A 21474-nucleotide genomic window follows, 5' to 3' on the forward strand; every position below is an offset into this window, starting at 1 on the left:
AGTTCAAAGGTAGCCTGAGCTACTTAGCGAGACTCTTGTCTTGACACAAAAGCACACACACAAAAGAAGATAGAGGATGTAGTTTAGTAGCAGAGTATTGTTTCAGGGGCTCATCTAGCATGAGTGAAACCCTGAATCTAACCCCTCATAACTCAAAAATAACAATTAAAGGGACTGGAGAGATGGCTCAGCAATTAAGAGCACAGGATGCTCTTCCAAAGGATCCTGGGTTCAATTTCCAGCACCCACATGACAGCTCACAACAGTGGGTAACTCCAGCTCCAGGGGATCTGATGCTTTCTTATGACCTCTTATGGGAACTGCATGCATACAGTGTACAGATAGATATTCAGGCAAAACATACATATATCTAAACAAATTTTTAAAATAAATTAGGGGCTGGAGAGGTGGATCAGTAGTTAAGAACATTGGCTGCTCTTCCATGGTCTACTGGGACCCTCAGAACCAGTCTGATATAGAAACAGGATCTTTGCACATGTAATTAAGATTGGGAAGAGATTTCAGTCAGATGGGACCTCATGCAATGACAGTGTTTTTGTACGAGACAGAAGAAGACAGAGATGCACGGAGAGAAGGCCGTGATGACAGAGGAAGAGATGAAGTGATACAGCCCCAAGCCAAGGAGGGCACAAGAGAAATGTCCCCAGACCTCAGATTTACTCTGTGTGCTTGTGCGCATGTGTGCATGCTTGTGTGTTGTGTGTGCATGCTTGTGTGTGTGTGTGCATGCTTGTGTGCGTGTGTGCATGCTTGTGTGTGTGTGCATGCTTGTGTGCGTGTGTGCATGCTTGTGTGTGTGTGTGTGCATGCTTGTGTGCGTGTGTGCATGCTTGTGTGTGTGTGTGCATGCTTGTGTGCGTGTGTGCATGCTTGTGTGTGTGTGTGCATGCTTGTGTGTGTGTGTGCACGTGAAGGTCAGAGGGCGACAACACTGGTGTCTTTAATTTCTTTTTACCTATTGTTTATTTTATTTATCCATTGAATTTGTGTGTGTGTGTGTGTGCTTGTGTGTGTCTGTTACAGAACAAGTGTGGAAGTCAAGACAACTTGAGGGAATTGGTTTTCTTCTGCTGCCATGAGGGCCCCAGGGACCTAACTCAGGGCCTCAGGCTTGGGGCTGTATTGGTCTTTATCTGCTGTGCCATCTTTGCCAGCCCTGCTTTGTTATGACTGCGTGCGTGTGGTGCAGGAGCCCGTATACCGGGCATGCATACAGAGAGCAGGGGAAAACCTTGTTGTTTTGTTTTTCAAGACAGGGTTTCTCTGTAGCTTTGGAGCAAGTCCTGGAGCTCACTCTGTAGACCAGGCTGGCCTCGAAATCACAGAGATCCACCTGCCTCTGCCTCCCGATTGCTGAGATTAAAGGCGTGTGCCACCACCACCCAGCCGTTTGTATTTTTTTACATAGTAAATTTATAAGAACTGCCATTTGTATATCATGGATGGCCATGAGTCACTAAAACAGAAAGACAGATCACTGTGCGGGTTCCCAGGGTTTGATGATGAAAGCTTCCTAGACATATGACCCCATATGACCACGGCACCAACAAGGGCAGGCGTGTGACATCACGGGGCAGGAAGTAGAGGCGGAAATGTTGTAAATCACCACTTCTCCTTTTTGAGGCATGAAATACAGTATGGATCGCATATGTGTCATGTAACCATTTTTGCCTTTAAATGATAATGAAACCTTTATAAAGAACACTGGAGATGATTAGTCAACAGCTAGTCTTCCCCTTTCTCCGCATTGTCTCTTCCAATACGAAGAATGTCCAATTGCTTCGAACATGGTACATTTCTTCTCATTACTTATCTCTACAATTTTCCATTACAATTATTTACTTTCCTTGAGTGTGTGTGTATTTCTTTTTCTTTTTTTTTTTTTTGAGACAGGGTTTCACTGTGGTTTTAGAGCCTGTCCTGGAACTAGCTCTTATAGACCAGGCTGGTCTCGAACTCACAGAGATCTCTGCCTCCTGAGTGCTGGGATTAAAGACATGCGCCACCACCGCCCAGCATGTATTTCTTTTTTTAAAAAAAACTTTTTTTTTAAGATTTATTATTTATTATGTATACAGTGTTCTGCCTATATTCTGCATGCAGCCCAGAAGAGGGCATCAGATCTCATTACAGATGGTTGTGAACCACCATGTGGTTGCTGGGAATTGAACTCAGAACCTCTGGAAGAGCACTCAGTGCTCTTAACCTCTGAGCCATCTCTCCAGCCCGTGTGTGTATTTCTTAACAAACATGTGGGGGTCAGAGGGCAACTTGTGGGGTCAGTTATCTCCTTCTGCCACGTGGGTCCCAGATTTGAACTCAGGTCCATTAGGCACTGAGCCATCTCATCATCCCCAAACATTCCTTTTGTTTTGTTTTGTTGATTTGTTTTTTGTGTTTCAAGACAGGGTTTCTCTGTGTTGCTTTGGAGCCTGTTCTGGAACTCGTTCTGTAGACCGGGCTGGCCTTGAACTCACAGAGATCAGCCTGCCTCTGCCTCCCTCCCGAGTGCTAGGATTAAAAGCATGTGCCACCCCTACCTGGCTAGGTCACGTCTTTTATTCAAGCAATTCATCATGGGGCTGGAGTGACGGCTCAGCGGCCAAGAACACCTGTTGCAAGCTTGTTTTCTTTTGGTTTTGAGTGACAGGGATATACACAGGTATTTATCTATGCCTTTGCTTGAGCTTTTATTTTACAAACACTGTTCTTTTTTTATTAACAAAATGAAATAGAACAAACACTGTTCTTAAAGACATAGATTTGACATCCTATTATAAATAAAAGGATGCTGTAAAAAAAAAAAAAGAGCACCTGTTGCTCTTGCTGAGGACCTGGGCTCTATTTCTAGCACCCATGGAAGCTTACATCCCTAAGTAAAGTCCAGAAGACCCAATGCTGTCTGTTGTTAAATAATAAAATATCTGGGGTCCCCCCGCCCGCAGCAAACTCCGGCGGGTCACAGCAGTGCCGGGCGCCAGCTCTAGGCACCCGAGCAAGCGGCTGCAGCTTCCCATCAGCGGGAGGGCATACACGCGGCGGGTCCCGGCGGTGGCGGCTGTGGCGGCGGGTCAGACATATAAACACAGGAAATAGCTATATAAGAATTTATTAACAAGGAGAGAAAGAAATAAAGGAAGAGAGAGAGAGAGGGAGAGAGAGAGAGAGAGAGAGAAAGAGGGGGGGAGAGAGAGAGAGAGAGGAGAGAGAGAGCGAGGCCAAAGCTCCGTGTGAGAGGAAAAGCAGAAAGAGAGCGATGTCAGGGCGGGGTCAGGAGTTAAAAGGAGTGGGCGTGGCCAGGGCAGGGACCAAAGGAACAACATTCCCACATCTTGCTTTTAATAAAAAGCAAATTAGACACTCCAGTTTGAAGGAATTGGGGCGGCGAATTCTCAAGACTGCTTCCGGCTGATTGTGGGCGTCGTCTTTGGGGGGGCGCGAGAGAAGGCTGGGTGCTGGGAACATCCTGGCATAGCTGGTCTCTTTGCCCTTGGCCGATGTCTGTGGCATGGAACTGGTATCTCTTATCCTGTTTAAGGTATTGGCAGAACAAAGTTAAATTAAGGGGAAAAAATTTTTAGGACCAGGGGATTGAGGGGGTATCTGACCTGTTTAAGATGGATTCTTTAATTCGGCTCCCTGGAACTCACGAGAACTCCTTGGATTTGTGAAAACAGAAGTTTTAGACACATAATGACTGTAGCATAAGAGATAAATTTGGTTTGAAATTTGTTTGGTGAGGTCACTTTGCAGAACCTCTCAGCAGTCAAACTGTCAGAGATCTTTGAGAAGGATAAGATTACTTGAGTTACTGATTAGAAAATAACAGAGAACTTACTTGGTTGGCACCCAGAGCTACTCTTTTTGGGTCCTCCATGGTCGCTGAAGGTTGCACTTGAACTTTGTTGTTTAGCGCAGGGCCTGCCAGGCTCCAGAATATCCTGTGGGCTAAGAAATCTGTAGGAAGACAGGCCTACCTTGACCTGAGCAGCTAGGCTGTCGATTCCAGTGATTCTGTCCACGTCTAGAGGTCTTTACTTCAGATGAAAGGCAGGTTTGTCCAATGGTCAGCGCTCTGCAGTTGAAGGACGTTGTTCTGCGCATGTCTGTCTTTTGTCTTCTTTGGAGGGAGCAGAGAGCTGCTGCTCGGAGCCAACCTGTCTCTTTTTATTGTTGTGAAAAGTTTTTTAAAAATTAAATACTTAAATATCACATTCCCCAGATCTCTGAGCAGTTGAGGGCTGTTTATCAGGTATAACTATAGCATAGAATTCGTTTGGAAAGTTGGGTCTGAGCTTGACCGCACTGGCTCCCAACAGGTAAGATTTACATTTGTAAAAAGGCAGATAGAGGGAAAAAACTGCTTGTAATTAGTGGCAGAACTGACAATGGTAGAGAACAGCTTAAGAGACTTAAAGGTACATAGCAGTTTAAAATATATGTATTATTATGTATAGAAAGAGTGTACAGGAATTGGGCAAGTGGACAACTCTGATGGGCCCTATCAGAGACATGCCATTGCTCAAAACACATGTAACAGAGTTAACAGGAGAATTTTAGTGAAAACCGGTTGAGAAGACAGGGTAAGACTGGGAGTAAAACCGGGAGAGTGTGGTCACGTGGTCTGGCCCTCAGCCAAGAGGGCGGAAAGTCACCTGACCCATCTGGCCTTCAGCCAAGATGGCGACTGCCGCGTGTTGTCTGCTCTGTTGGTGAGCCGCCTTGCCGTAACAAAAAGCCGCAGAGGGGCGGGGCAGAGGTGACAAGGGGGAAAGGTGCAGGCAACATGGGAGAAAGGTGCAGGCGGGTAAACCTTGGGAGGAGGAGGAATGTGTTAGCCAATCGCTATCGCTCGACTGGGCGGAGCGAGAGCGAGTGGCCCCTCCAGAAGCGGTGGGGGGGGGAGTTTGAGGTTTTAGAAGCTGCCCGAGTGGGGAGGATGGAGGGATTGGCCTTGAGTGCCCAGAGCCCATGGCTGAAGCGGAGGTCACCCGCAAAAAGGCACCCAAAGAGTACCGCGAACACGGCAGGCCAAAAACACAGGCGTCCGAGTGTTTTTGGGGCGTGCTAAAGCTTAATTGGCCCGAACCCAACAACCGTACGGGGGAGAAAGAAACCCCGGCTGGGAGGAGACAATTAAGCTGTTTAGGGCTTATTGCCCGGAGGCACCGCAACGTAGCGGGCCGGAGACAGGAAAGTTTAGAAAAAAAGGAGAAGAAGGCCGGAAGCACCGAACTTCCGGTTGCGGGTGACGCAGGCCTAAGCCAAGGGCAAGAAGCAAGGGGGGGGGGTGGGAAAGGAGGTTGGCGACCCAGTCCGGGACACAGCAGAGAAAGCCGGCCGGACAGTCTCTGAGCGCCCCGGGGGAAGGGAAGCCAACTTAGGTTAACTCACGGATGCGGATGAGGCCGTGGCAAACAGGTGAAGTTGGGCGCAGGTAATCGGTCGAGATGAGTCAAACGGCAACAAATTGTTGTTAAATAATAAAATATCTGGGGTCCCCCCGCCCGCAGCAAACTCCGGCAGGTCACAGCAGTGCCGGGCGCCAGCTCTAGGCACCCGAGCAAGCGGCTGCAGCTTCCCATCAGCGGGAGGGCATACACGCGGCGGGTCCCGGCGGTGGCGGCTGTGGCGGCGACTGTGGCGGCGGGTCAGACATATAAACACAGGAAATAGCTATATAAGAATTTATTAACAAGGAGAGAAAGAAATAAAGGAAGAGAGAGAGAGGGAGAGAGAGAGGGAGAGAGAGAAAGAGGGGGGGAGAGAGAGAGAGAGAGGAGAGAGAGCGAGGCCAAAGCCCCGTGTGAGAGGAAAAGCAGAAAGAGAGCGATGTCAGGGCAGGGTCAGGAGTTAAAAGGAGTGGGCGTGGCCAGGGCAGGGACCAAAGGAACAACACTGTCACCACCCTAGAGGTGGTGTGACTTGAGAGAATGTGATGTGGGAGGGTCTTCTGTCTATGTGTTACTTTCATTGGTTAATAAAGAAACTGCCTTGGCTTTTTGATAGGGCAGGATTTAGGTAGATGGAGTAGACAGAACAGAATTCTGGGAGGAAGAAAGCAGAGTCAGAGAGATGCCATGGAGCCAGCCACCAGGTCAGACATGCTGAATCTTCCCCAGTAAGCCACCACCTCATGGTGCTACAAGAATGGAGCCGGTCAATGAGGAGGACTAAAGTCTCAGGCAATAGCTAACTTTATTCGGGCGTCATACAAATTATTCTTTAAGGTTAGGAGACATCACGTGCATAAAGCTCTCAGGGGTGCAAACTGTACGCAATCACAGGACAAGCAGCAAATGGCAAACATAGTTTTCCACAAAGGCAAAGAAAGGATGGTTTAGCAGCAGCGAGTAATAACGAGAAATCAGAAGTAAACACACTCCTATTAGCCGCACATGGGAGGAGCACGAAGACGTGTCCAAGAACAATTCTGTGTATGTAGACACTGAGGTCCTGAGGCTCTTGTTTCCTGGGAGTTCCCCCACAAACACCTAGAATCCTCCTCACACGGCTCCATTCCTGGACTATGTTCTGACACAATGCCTTTGCTGGCTTGCATAGGCACAAGACACAGACATGACATACAAACATACACACAGGCAAAATGTCCATATACGGAAAATAATTTTTAAAAATTAAAAAATATAATCATGCATCAAAAGCCATTCAAGAGGGGCTAGAGGGATAGCTCAGCCTTTAAGAGTGCATACGGCTCTTGCAAATTCGGAGTTCAGAGTCTAACACTCACAGCTGGTGCCTCACACCATAGGGATCTGACGCCTTCTCCTGGCCCCTATGGATGCCTGTACACATTCACACAGATGTACATACATATTCATAAATAAAAATAATGAACGGGAGAGAAGCCTCAGGGGTTATAAGAGCACTGTCTGTTCTTGTAGAGAACCTGAATTCAGTTCCCAGGACCCTCATGAGAACTCACAACTGCGTATATTTAACCCCAGATCTGGGGTTATCTATTTTATCTCCGTGGACTCTATACATGGAGGAAACACTCATATACATGGAATTAAAATAAGTAAGTCTTGAAATAAAATAATTTTAGAAAGCAAACCATACAAATGGCGCTGTGGGTGTTACTTGGTGTCATAGAGTGTGTTTAGTATATTGGAGGTCCTGGTTCCTTCCATTCCCGGTACAACACGCACACACACATGCATACACACATACACAAAATGTAAGATCTGGGAATAACATATGAGTGTAATATAGGAAGCACAGACAATGGATTCCACTGAGAAGAAACAGTAGTAAGATCTTACTCTTCGGGGCTGGAGAGATGGCTCAGTGGTTAAGAGCACTGCCTGCTCTTCCAAAGGTCCTGAGTTCAATTCCTGACAACCACATGGTGGCTCACAACCATCTATAATGAGGTCTGGTGCTCTCTTCTGGCCTGCAGGCATACACACCGAGAGAATATTGTATACATAATAAATAAATAAGTATTAAAAAAAAAAGATCTTACTCTTCTCTGGCCATGCTTTCTGTCCCTGAGGGTGAAAGAACAGCTCACAAACCAAGCTCCACTCCGAGCATCAAGGGAGTGAAACCGTAGCTGCCACATTCCACTTAAATGATGGGAGGATATCTGTGAGTCTCAAAACTTCAACATGTTGCCTGGAAGTTAGTCAGGGCTAATCTCCCCCTTTGTGTCCTGTGTCATTTGCCCACATGACTACGAAACATTCAAGGATTAATTTTATCTTGAGAAAGAGTAGCCAAAAACTCAGTAATTTCATAAATATTTAGAGGAATGTTAACTGGTTTGATTTTTTTGTTTATTTGTTTGGTTTTTTGTTTGTTTTCTGAGACAGGGTTTCTCTGTCTAACAGCCATGGCAGTTCTGGAACTCGCTCTGTAGACCAGGCTGACCTTGAATTTACAGAGCTCAGCCTGCCTCTGCTGGGATTAAATGGGTGTGCCGCCACTGCCTATCAACTAGCTTGATTTTGTGCAGGCAACCACAGCTGTGTTGAGCTTGTGCGTGCAGCAGTCCTGTCTAGAAGAATCTGCTCTGCTTCCGTCCTTCCTGGCCTCTGAATCTTACAGTCTTTCTTTTTTTTAATATTTATTTATTATGTATACAATATTTTGTTGTGTGTATGCCTGCAGGCCAGAAGAGGGCACCAGACCTCTTTACAGATGGTTGTGAGCCACCATGTGGTTGCTGGGAATTGAACTCAGAACCTTTGGAAGAGCAGGCGATGCTCTTAACCACTGAGCCATCTCTCCAGCCCCTCTTACAGTCTTTCCATCCCCTCTTCCATAATGTTTCCTGAGAGTGTGGGGTGGGGTGATATAAACGTCCTGCTTGAGGCTGAGCATGCCTCTGACACTTATTCTTTGCGCTTTGGTCAGTTGTGAATTTTGAATTAACCAACAAAGAAACTAATGAGGCCTAAGAACTGTACTAATCTATCAGTATAGATCCAAATTTAGAGGGATTGTTCAATACTGTGCCCATTTAGAAGAACTATTAGAAAGTTCACACCCAGTGTCTACCAACCGTGGGTTCTTGGTCAGAATTACAGTAGCAGGCACGGATTTCCTCTTATGGAATAGGCCTTAAATCCAAACAGAAAGGGGTTGGTTGCCCCATGATAATCATGCCACTATCGCACACACGAGACTATCTTGACATGTGGGTCATTACAGTGGCAGTCATAGCTGTAAAACTGCTGAGGGCTCCCTCCCACCCCCAACACCTATGCAGCACCTTCTAGTGCTGCGAGAGGTTGCCAGCAGGGAGGGAGCGCCCTCTTCAGGACCAGCTTGATTTCTTCACGTCCTCTGACCAAAGTGTATGGTGTCTTCAGCACAATCAGCAACAGTGGCAATAGCTTGTGCTACTCAGCGAGGACTGGGGGGCTCTGAAGTATCTGGATTTTTAAAAGAATAAAACTTTTATTCTCGGTAACTATGACAAAAAAGTGATCTTCCTTAAGGTGTGCCTCTATTTATTTGTATATTATTATTTGGGGTTTTAGAAGTATATTTAGTATGTATGTGTTGTGCCAATCTTGCAGGAGTTAGTTCTTTCCTTCCACCGTGTGGGTCCTAAGGATTGAACTCAGGTCACTGGGCTTGGAGGGAAGAACTTTTATTCACGGAGCTGCCTAGCTGTCTTACTAAGATAGAGTCTTACTATGGAGTTTGGGTGTGGTGGTTTGAAAGACAATGTCCCCCAAAGGGAGTGGCGCTGTAATAAAGTGTGGCTGTGTTAGAATAGGTGTGGCCTTGGAGGAGGTGTGTCACTGTGGAGGCGGGGTTTAAGGTCTCACACACTCCAGTGTGATACTCAGTCCACTTCTATTGCCTTCTGATCAAGATGCAGCCAGCACCTGTCTGCCTGTATGCCACGCTATTCCCTGCCATGATGATAATGGACTGCACCTCTGAAACTGTAAGCTGCCACCTCAATTAAATGTTTTCCTTTGTAAGAGTTGCGGTGGTCATGGTGACTCTTCACGGCAATAGAAACCCTAAGATACTTGGCTTCTCTGAAACTCGCCCTACGGCCCAGGCTGGTGTTGAATTTAAGATCCCTTCTGCAGCCATCTCAGCAGTAGGTATGGATTACCACCTTCAGTTGAGGGTGCATTTGTGTAGTAGCTCTGTGAGACGAGAGGCTTTCTGCAGTCACCTTCCTGGACCTCACCGTCTCCAGTCTACAGATGTTGGTGTGCTTCAGCTAACACCATGGGTTTTAGGGGAAGAGAACTACAGAGGTGTGAAAAACCCAAGATAGGCGGCAACAGAACCCGGCTGTGTCAGTGTCCATGGGAGATAGTAATGCAATGACTGCAAAGGAGACACACAAAAGGACAAAAACAATCACCCGGTTGCCCAGCGGCGGTGGTGGCACATGCCTTTAATCCCAGCACTCGGGAGGCAGAGGCAGGCGGATCTCTGTGAGTTCGAGGCCAGCCTGGTCTACAAGAGCTGGTTCCACAGATTAAACGCAATGCCCATCAAAATCCCAGCAAAATTCTGATCTTTGATAAAAAAGCAAAAAATATCAAATGGAAAAAAGAAAGCATATTTAACAAGTGGTGCTGGCATAACTGGGTATCAACATGTAAAAGAATGAAAATAGATGAAAATAGATTCATATCTATCACCATGCAAAAAAATCAAGTCCAAATGGATCAAAGACCTCAACATAAAACCAGCCATAGAAGAGAAAGTGGAAAGTACACTTGAATGCATTGGCGTAGGGAACCACTTTCTAAACATAACCCCAGCAGCACAGACACTGAGAGAAACAATTAATAAATGGGACCTCCTGAAACTGAAAATCTTCCTGTAAAGCAAAGGACACGGTCAACAAGACAGCCTACAGAATAGGAAAAGATCTTCACTAACCCCTCATCAGACAGAGGTCTGATCTCCAAAATAGACAAAGAACTTAAGAAATTGGTTATCAAAAGAACAAATAATCTAATAAAAAATGGGGTACAAACCTAAACAGAGAACTCTCAACAGAGAAATCTAAAATGGCCGAAAGACACCTAAAGAAAAGTTCAACATCCTTAGTCATCAGAGAAATGCAAATCAAAACAACTCTGAGATTCCATCTTACAACTGTAAGAATGGTCAAGATCAAAAACATTGATGACAACTTATGCTGGAGAGGTTGTGGGGTAAAGGGAACACTTCTGCATTGCTGGTGGGAATGCAAGCTGGTACAACCCCTTTGGATGTCAGTGTGGCGATTTCTCAGAAAATTAGGAAACAACCTTCCTCAAGACCCAGTAATACCACTTTGGGGTATATATCCAAAGGATGCTCAATCGTGCCACAAGGACATGTGCTCAACTATGTTCATAGCAGCTTTGTTTGTCATAGCCAGATTCTGGAAGCAACCTAAATGCCCCTTGACTGAAGATTGGATAAGGAAAATGTGGTACATTTATACAATGGAGTTCTACACAGCAGAAAAAAATAACAACAGCTTGAATTTTGCAGGAAAATGGATGGAGTTAGAAAACATTATTTTGAGTGAGGTAACTCAGACACAGAAAGACAATTATCACATGTACTCACTCATAGGTGGTTTTTAAACATAAAGCAAAGAAAGCCAGCCTACAAACCACAGTCCCAGAGAACTTAGGCAACAATGCAGACACTAAGAGAGACTTACATAGATATATGGGAAGATATATGGGAAGATACATGGGAAGTAGAAAGTAGAAAAAAAACAAGATCTCCTGAGTAAACTGGGAGCATGGGGACCTTGCGTGGGGGAGGAGGATTGAAAGGGGGAGTGGAAAGGCAGGGAGGGGAGCAGAGAAAAAATGTAGAGCTCAACAAATATCAATAAAAAAAAGTATTAAAAAAAAAGAGCTAGTCCCAGGACAGGCTCCAGAGCTTCAGCGAAACCTGTCTTGAAAAAAAAAACAACAAAAATACCCACAACCAAAGATTCTAGAATTTAGCTGGGCAGTGGGTGCACACCTTTAATCCCAGGACGCAGGAAGCAGTAACAGGCAAGGCAGATCGCTGTGAGTTCAAGACCAGCCTGGTCCACAAAACGAGTTCCAGGAATGGCTCAAAAAGCTACAAAGAAACTCTGTCTCAAACAAACAAACAAACAAAAATCCTAGAACTGTATACATGAATATGTACTTATGTTCTCAAGTGTGACTTCTCTGGTAAACCCTCCACCCTGTGAGAACTTTATTCTGCCCAAGTTGACCAGAGTGAAGACTGGGAAACAGCTCCTTTAGGCTGAGCTTCGGGTTTAGCACAACCTGAGGACTCATTTCCATTTATTACGTTCTAGTGCCACCGTGTGATTCCGTCTAGAGTCTGCGCATTTGTAACCAAGTGCAGCGCTGCATACTTCTGAATTCAGCCTTATGTTTGGCAAAGATACAAAAAAGTGAATACATATTTTAAAATTAAATTCATTCATTTATTTGAGAGGAGGGGCACGTGCGGAGGTCAAAGGCCAGTTTATGGGAGTTGGTTCTCTCTTTCCACCATGTGTAGGACCTGGGGCTCCAATTCAGGCCATTAGGCTTGGTGGCAAGTCTCACCGTGTGTGTGTGTGTGTGTGTGTGTGTGTGTGTGTGTGTGTACATATTTGAGGCAGGGTCTCACATAGTCCACGAAAGCCGCAAGTTCACTGTGCGGCATAGGATAATCTTGAACTCCTGATTCTCCTGCCTCCGCTGCCCCAGTGCCAGGATTCCAGGCATGAGCCAACAAACCCATCTTATGCAAGGCTGGGGATTGAACCCAGGGTTTTGCAAATATTGGGAAGTACTTTAACAACTGAGCCACATCCCAGAGCAATTACAAATATTAAATAAATACAAATATAAATGTATATAATGAGATATCATGCTCCTATGAGATTGACAACAGGTTTTTAAATACAAGATTACTCAATGCTGGGTATAATACTGCAAGGACTCTTGCTTTGCTAGCAGGAAAGGACACTAAGACCTTTTGAAACGCAGTCGTATAGTCCAGCAATGTGCAGTACAGGTAGGTAGTATCCAGTAAGTCCGTTCCTAGGGATACATCTTTTGTGTGCATTGTGTGGGTTTATGGGTGTAGGGGAGCACATGTGTGCCATGGCATGCATGCAGAAGTCAGAGGGACAACTTACAGGAATGGGTCCTCTCCTACCTTGTCGGTCCTGGCAATCAGTTCCAGGTAACTCACATGTAGGAACGATCATGTTTCCCCTCTAAGGCATTTCCCTCGCCCTGGGAAAGAATGCATCTTACAGCAATGATTCCAAATATGAAAATGTGTAGAAACCCATTAGGAAGGGCTGGAAAGAGCCCTCTTGTCCTCAGAGGACCAGAGACAGATTCCCAGCACCCACATACAGCAGCCCACGACTCCCTGTAATTCCAGCTCCGGGGGATTTGATGCTGTCTTCTGCTGATATCTGTACTCACTCACTCTTCTGTGTGAGCATAGGCAACTATTTTTGAAGGGAGGGGGTTAAGACAGGGTCTCAGCATATAACCTCAGAGAGCCTAGAAGTCAGAGATCTACCTGTCTGCCTCCTGAGTGCTGAGATTAAACATTTGCTCCACCATGCTCAGCTAATATTAAAAAAAAAAACAGGCTGGAGAGATGGCTCAGTGGTTAAGAGCACTGCTTGCCCTTCTGAAGGTCCTGAGTTCAGTTCCCAGCAACCACATGGTGGCTCACAACCATCTGTAATGAGATCTGGTGCCCTCTTCTGGCCTGTAGGCATACATGCAGACAGAATACTGAATATATAATAAATAAATAGATTAAAAAAAGAAGCCACTATTAGTGCAATCTAAATAGCTGCACATGGTGTGTATGTCTACAGTCCCAAGATTTGGGAGTCCAGGTAGGAGGAACAGGAGTTGGAGGCTATCATTCGTTATATAGCACGTGCGAAGTCAGCTTATGCTAATGAGACCTTGTGTCCTCCATCTAAATGTCTAGAGGATGACACAGGGACATCGAGAATGTGTCAGATGGAGGGCAATAGCCTATATCACTTCCTCACAGACTATGGAGGAGGCATATTAACCCCGCATTGTGGATATGAAAATTTATCCAGGAATACTAAACCACCCAGTCTAGCTAATAAACCTGTTGCTACAGGCAGCTTTGTAACCGGAGCGCGCCTGGCTCTCAAGCGTGTGGTCTTTTTACAGTATCAATGACAGAATATGCAACCATTGAAAACAATGTTTTTAACTGGAGACAGTGGCACATGCCTGTAATCCCAACACAGAGGAAGCTAAGGATCATTCCTAGAAACGATAGAAGTTTGAGGCCAGCCTGACCAACATAACAAAATCCTTTCTGAAAATAAGAAAGATTAAAAACTTCTATTTTTAAAAATTTATACCTGTGGTGCATACCTTTAATCCCAGCACCTGGGAGGCAGAGGCAGGCAGATCTCTGTGAGTTCGAGACCAGCTTGGTCTACAGAGTGAGTTCCAGGACAGCCAGGGCTACACTGAGAAACCCTGCCTCAAACAAGACAAAACGGTTTATAGTAGGGGTTGGAGAAGCTAGTTCAGCAGAGTAAGAGCATATGCAGGGATTCGAATTCCATACCCAGCAGGTGTGTCAAGTGGCTCACAAACGCTTTTTTTTTTCATTTAAAAAATATTTTATTTGGAGAGGTGAGAGGAGGGGTGAGAGGGAGAACTGTGGTTGGAATTTACTTTTATTTTACAATTAAATTAAAAATGAATAAATTATAAAAAATCTTTATGTTGTGTGTATGAGTGTCTTGTCTGCGTATATGCATATGCACTGTGTGTGTGCCTGGTGCCTGCCAAGGCCAGGAAGAAGGCATCAGATCCCCTGGCACTGGAGTTGCAGACAGTTGTGGGCTGCAGTGTGGGTTCTGGTAATCAGACCAGGTCCTCTCCCAGAGTACGTGCTCGTTTTTTGTTGTTGTTAGTATTTTCTTTGTCATTTTTACATTGATGTTTATTGAGCTCTACATTTTCCTCTGTTCTCCTCCCCCCTTTAACCCTCTCCCAAGATCCCCATGCTCCCAGTTTACTCAGGAGATCTTGTCTTTTTCTACTTTCTACTTCCCAGGTATCTTCCCATATATCTATAAGTTTCTCTTAGTGTCTGCATTGTTGCCTAAGTTCTCTGGGATTATGGTTTGTAGGCTGGCTTTCTTTGCTTTATGTTTAAAAACCACCTATGAGTGAGTACATGTGATAATTGTCTTTCTGTGTCTGAATTGATGACTAAGGATGTTGAACATTTCCTTAAGTGTCTTTCAGCCATTTTAGATTCCTCTGTTGAGTGTTCTCTGTTTAGGTTTGTACTCCATTTTTTAAATTGGATTATGTGATCTTTTGATGACCAATTTCCTTGAGTTCTTTGTATATTTTGAAGATCAGATGTCTGTCTGATGTGGGGTTGGTGAAGATCTTTTCCCATTCTGTAGGCTGTCGTTTTGTCTTCTTGATTGTGTCCTTTGCTTTACAGAAGCTTTTCGGTTTCAGGAGGTCCCATTTATTAATTGTTTCTCTCAGTGTCTGTGCTGCTGGGGTTCTATTTAGGAAGTGGTTCCCTGTGCCAATGCATTCAAGTGTACTTTTCACTTTCTCCTCTATAAGGTTCAGTGTGGCTGGCTTTATGTTGAGGTCTTTGATCTATTTGGACTTGATTTTTTTGCATGGTGACAGATATGGGCCTATTTTCATTCTTCTACATGTTGATATCCAGTTGTGCCAGCACCACTTGTTAACTATGCTTTCTTTTTTCCATTTGATATTTTTTGCTTCCTTGTCAATGATCAGGTGTTTGAAGATGTGTGGATTGATATCTGGGTCTTCTATTCAGTTCCATTGGTCCTCCTGTCTGTTTTTATGCCAATACCAAGCTGTTTTCAGTACTGTAGCTCTGTAGTAGAGTTTGAAGGCAGGAATTATGATGCCTCCAGAAGTTCTTTTATTGTACAGGATTGTTTTGGCTATCCTGGGTTTTTTGCTTTTCAAAATGAAGTTGAGTACTGTTCTTTCGAGGTCTTTGAAGAATTTTGCTGGGATTTTGATGGGCATTGCATTGAATCTGTAGATTGCTTTTGGTAAGGTTGCCATTTTTACTATGTTAATTCTGTCTACCCAAGAGCATGGGAGATCTTTCCACTTTCTGGTGTCTTCTTCAATTTCTTTCTTCAAAGATTTAAAGTTTTTGTCATACAAGTCTTCCACTTGTTTGGATAGAGTTACTCTGAGATATTTTATGCTAGTTGTGGCTGTTGTGAAGGATGTTGATTCTCTGATTTCTTCCCCAGCCCTTTTATCATCCGTGGTCATTTTCATTGAATTTTAGGAAGTCTTTAATTTCCCCCTTTGTTTCTTCCTTGACCCATTGATGATCCAGATGAGCATTGTTTAATTTCCATGTGTTTGTGGGTTTTCTGGAATTAGTATTGCTGTTGACTTCTAGTTTTAAACCATGGTGATCTGATAAGGTACATTGGGTTATTCCAATTTTTTTTATATTTGTTGAAGTTTGTTTTGTTACCGAGTATGTGGTCAGTTTTTGAGAAGGTTCCATGAGGTGCTGAGAAGAAGGTATATTCTTTTCTGTTTGGATGGACTGTTCTATAGATGTCTGTTAAGTCTGTTTGAGTCATAACATCTGTTAGTTCTCTTATTTCTCTGTTCATTTTTGTCTGATTGACCTGTCCAGTGGTGAGAGGGGAGTGTTGAAGTCTCCCACTATTAGTGTGTGGGGTTTAATGTATGATTTAAGCTTTAGAAGTGTTTCTTTCACATATGAAGGTGCTCTTGTATTTGGGGCATAGATGTTCAGTAATGAAATTTCCTCTTGATGGATTTTTCCTGTGACTAATATGAAATGACCTTCTTTGTCTCTTTTGACTGATTTTAGCTTGAAGTCTATTTTGTTAGATATTAGGATAGCTACACCTGCTTGTTTCTTAGGTCCATTTGATTGGTACATTTTTTCCGAATCCTTTACAGACAGACAATATCTGTCTTTGAGGTTGAGATGTGTTTATTGTATGCAGAAGAAGGATGAATTCTGTTTTTGTATCCAATCTGTTAGTTGAGTCCTTTTACATTAAGGGACATAACGACCAGTGATTGCTATCTCCTATTTAGTTTTCATCGTTGGTGATGTTAATATGTGCGTTTTTTTCTTCTTTGGGATTTGCTGTTATTAGGTCATCAATTGTCTGTGTTTTTGTTTTGTTTTTGGGTTGGAGTTTTTTTTTCTAGTATTTTGTGTAGGGCTGGGTTTGTGGCTAGGTATCGGTGAAATCTAGATTTGTCATGAAATATCTTGTTTTGTCCTCCTATTGACAGTTTTGCTGGGTATAGTAGTCTGGGTTTGCATCCGTGGTCTCTTAATGTCCACATAATGCTTGACCCTGACCTACTGGCTTTCATTGTCTCCAATGAGAAATCAGGTGTAATTCTGATAGTTCTACTTTTATATGTTACTTGGTGTTTTTGCTTTGCAGCTCTTAATATTCTTTCTTTGCTCTGTATGTTTAGTGTTTTTATTATTATGTGGTAAGAGGATTTTTTTTTGGATCTAGTCTATTTGGTGTTCTGAAAGCTTCTTGTATTTTCACAGGCATATCTTTCTTTAGGTAGGGAAAGTTTTCTTCTATGATTTTGTTAAATAAATTTTCTTTTTTTAAAAATATTTATTTATTTATTTATTTATTTATTTATGCGACATTCTCTCTGTGTGTGTGCCTGAAGGCCAGAAGAGGGCACCAGACCTCATTACAGATGGTTGTGAGCCACCATGTGGTTGCTGGGAATTGAACTCAGGACCTTTGGAAGAGCAGGCAATGCTCTTAACTGCTGAGCCATCTCTCCAGCCCCGTTAAATAAATTTTCTGTGCCTTTAATTTGAACTTCTCCTCTTTCTATACCTATTATTATAAGATTTGGCCTTTTAATGGTGTCCCATATTTCTTGGATATTTTGGGTTAAGCTTTTGTTAGATTTAATGTTTTCTTTAACTGATGAGTCTATTTCCTCTATTGTATCTTCAGTGCTTGAGATTCTCTCTTTCATCTCTTGTATTCTGCTGTTCATGCTTGTGTTTGTGGTTCCTAATCATGATTTCTGTTTCTATAATTCCTTTGGCTTGTGTTTTCTTTATTGTTTCTATTTCAGTTTTCAAGTCCTGAATACTTTCTTTTATATGTTTGATTTCTTTTTTTAGTTTTCTTTAAGTGATTTGCTATCTTCTAATTTTTTGTTTGTCTTTTCCTCAAATTCTCTTTTTTAAAATATTTTTTATTGTTTATTGGTGTGAAGGTGTCAGATCCCCTGCAACTGGATCTTCAGACAGTTGTGAGCTGCCATGTGGGTGCTGGGAATTGAACCCGGGCCCTCTGGAAGAGCAGTCAGTACTCTTAACCACTGAGCCATCTCTCCAGCCCCTCCCTCAAATTCTTTAAGGGACTTTCTCGTTTCATCTTTAAGAATTTCAAATGTTCTCTTGAAGTTATTTTTTAGTTCATTTTCTTCTGGTGCATCCATATTTGTTTGTTCAGGTCTTGCTGTTGTAGGGTCTTTAGGTTTTACTGGTGCTGTGTTGCTCTTTGTGGTGTTTGTGTGATCTTACCTTTTCTATTTATCTTTTCCTCTAATGGGTGTGGTTGGGGCTATCTGAGATTCTGTCGGATAATCTTCTAGGTGCCAGTGAATCCAAAACTCAATTGGTTGTTCCTTGTGGTACAGTCAGGGTCACAGTTCTAGTTACCCCATTGGTTACTCGGTGTTCCTGGAGATAGCTCAGTGCTCCTGTACCCTGATCTGCTCATTGGTAGTTTGGTGTCTCAGGCCTACTTTGGCCTAGGTTGCTGGCTTTGCCCTGTTTTTGTAAATCCTGGTCTGGATCCGCTTCTGCAGAAGTCCCTGGCTTGGAGTTGAACCTCCTGTTCTGGTGGAGATCACTGATTCTGGAGATGGTCAGTGGCTCAATCCTGATCCACCAGTGTCCTGGGACTGGATTTGCTCCTAGATTCTGCTCCTGGTGGAGCTATTCGCTCTGTGTCCTGCCTAGGTAGCTGGTTCTGTCCCACTCCAGTTCTGGTGGAGATTGCTGACCCTGAGTCAGGTCGCTGGTTCAATTCTGGTCTGCCAGTGTCCCAGGGGGGAGGGGACTAGATTTGCTCATGGCTTCTGCTCCCCCCTCCTTTTTTTTCTTGTTTTTTCAAGAGATTTTCTCTGTGTAACAGACCTGGCTGTCCTGGAACTCACTCTGTAGAATAGGCTGGTCTTGACTCAGAAATCTGCCTGCCTCTGCCTCTCAGTTCTGGGATTAAAGGTGTGTGCTGCCACCACTGGGTTCACAATTACTTTAAAACTACAAGGGAAAGCCGGGCGATGGTGGCGCACGCCTTTAATCCCAGCACTCGGGAGGCAGAGGCAGGCAGATCTCTGTGAGTTCAAGACCAGCCTGGTCTACAAAGCTAGTTCCAGGACAGGCTCCAAAACCACAGAGAAACCCTGTCTCGAAAAACCAAAAAAAAAAAAAAAAACCTACAAGGGATCCAATACCATCCTTCCTCTAACCTCCAAGAACACCTGCACTCACATGCACATAATTTAAAAAAATAAAATCTTGGGCTGGAGAAATGGCTCAGTGGTTAAGAGCACTGATTGCTCTTCCAGAGGACCCGGGTTCAATTCCCAGCACCCACATGGTAGCTCAAAACTGTCTGAAGATCCAGTTCCAGGGGATCTGATACTTCACACCAATGCACATAAAATAAAAGTTAAATAAACCATAAAAATGAATAAAATATTTTAAAAGGCTAGGCTAGTATAATTACTTCTCTGGTGATATATATGTTGTTGCTGTTATACCAGTTTCTTCTATCTTGATTCATGCTTGTCCACCATTGCACTAAATTCTTGTGCTGCTGAGCATCTACAAAATGCATTATTCTTATTTCTTTACTTATCATTGACTGTCTGCTTCTTGAAAAAAAATACAATGTTTTCTCATGAAAAATAAAAGCATACTGTCTGGATCTAGGGGTGCACACCTATACCCTAGCACTTGGGGAATAGATGTAAGAGAAAGTGAACTCCAGGCCAACCTAGGCTACATAATGAGATGTCTCAAAACTAACAATTGTGATTTATGCTGTAACCCCAGCAGGCAGAAGGCAGAGTCAGAATTCCTTGAACTTCTAGGTCAGCCTGCTCTACACACTAAGTTCCAGACCAGCAAGGGCTAATACCAACCAAATGAGCATTTTTAAAATTTTTAATTATTTAATGTTCTGAGACTGAGTTTCTCTGTGTATAGCCCTCGCTGTCCTGGACCTTGCTCTGTAGATAAGGCTAGCCTGGAATTTAGGGATCTGCCTGCCTCTGCTGCCTGGCTAAATGAGCATCCTTAACAGGCAGGTAGGTGATACTAACATGGCACAGAACGAAGCATTGCTTCAACCTCTGTCCTTCCCGACAGCTTTACCCACAAGTTTTCACCAGCTTTACAGCAGGTGACCGAGTACCTGACCGCAGTAGCTCCCCCATTTGAAGAATACTTTGAGACATCTTGCTGGGGTGGTGCTGCTTGTGCTTGGATGAGCAGACATCTCATTCGGCTGCTTCTGCCCTGGTCCCCTGGCTGCTGAGAATACTTTACCTTTGGGCTTTTCCCCAGAAGTTCTCATCGGTGTGTCAAGGGCTACATAGCAAGGTGCCACCAATAAATGGGTAATCCACTGGGCTCTGAGGTCCCGGCCATCTGTATTTCTGCACTTGTTAGCTTTGTGTGTAGAGCTTAAACCTGTACTTAAGAGGAACAGTGCAAAATACGTATACTCTGTGTCCCGGAAGCTTTGTTTTTGAGATGAATTTAGAGGGTAAGGAGTACAAACACGACACCAACAACCAGGAATGTGTATGTAGGCGTTTTCACAACAGGGCTATATTCTTGGCTGATCTACTGTGATATATATCAAGCCGGGTGATGGTGGCGCACACCTTTAATCCCAGCACTTGGGAGGCAGAGACAGGCAGATCTCTGTGAGTTCAATGTTAGTCTGGTCTTCAAAGTGAGTTCCAAGAAAGGCTCCATAGCTAGAGAGAACCCCTGTCTTGAAAAACCAACGTTTGAATTAAAGGCATATAGTATCATGTCAGCTAAAGGCAATTTTTATTTCACTTTTTAGATAGTCTCACATATCCCAGACTGGCCTAGAACTCCTTCCATAGACAAAGATGACCCTGAAACTCCTTTCCTGTGGGTCCTGCAGATTAAAAACAGGTTCTAAGACTTGGTGGCAGCCGACTTTATCTGCTCAGCAAACTCACCAGTTTTTTTAAATTATTTTTTTAGCCAGCCTTGCACTTTATTGCCCTTCCATTAGGCCTTGACCTTACACTTGTGTAGTGGGTATAGCCTTTCCTTCTTCAGGTTCTCTTCGTGCTTGGTGAGCCGGCGGCACATGGCCCTAGTTTTCTTGGATTTCAGGTCTGAAGGCTTGTACTTCTTGCCCTTGTAGAATTTCCTGGGGTTTTCCTTTTGAGTCTGGCTAATGACAATGAGGACATGGACGATGGATTTGCAGAGAGCTTGCATGTGGCACCGCCTGTTACTTTGGCCTTGCAATGCTGGAGCACCTTCAAATTGTCCAGTTGTTTTAGCGGCTCCTCTTCCTCCTTTTTGCTGCACAGGTCCCGAGCCTTAATCGTGGCCATGGCTGTGGTGCTCACCGCTGAAGCCGCCTGGTCCAAGAGCTAAATCACCACCAGCTCTATTCCAAAGATTTAAAAGTAATTTTAAGATGGGTATGGGAGACAGAGGCAGGAAAACCATAGGACTGAAGCCATATTGAGCTAGGTCAGCCAGGCAACATGGCTAAGGACAAGGAAAATAAAAGGATAATAGTCTGTTTTTTGAAAAGTAACTTTATTGGTGTGGTGGTGCACACCTTTA

The 21474-nt window shown here is 44.0% G+C and overlaps 1 pseudogene; it reads right to left on the minus strand.

Annotated features, from left to right (window-relative positions):
- Positions 1-20901: 20901 nt before the first annotated feature.
- Positions 20902-21236, minus strand: LOC142840821 (large ribosomal subunit protein uL29 pseudogene; annotated as a pseudogene).
- Between the last annotated feature and the right edge of the window lie 238 nt (positions 21237-21474).

This window comes from Microtus pennsylvanicus, chromosome 1 (genome assembly GCF_037038515.1).
Source record: "Microtus pennsylvanicus isolate mMicPen1 chromosome 1, mMicPen1.hap1, whole genome shotgun sequence".
Taxonomy (NCBI): Eukaryota; Metazoa; Chordata; class Mammalia; order Rodentia; family Cricetidae; genus Microtus; species Microtus pennsylvanicus.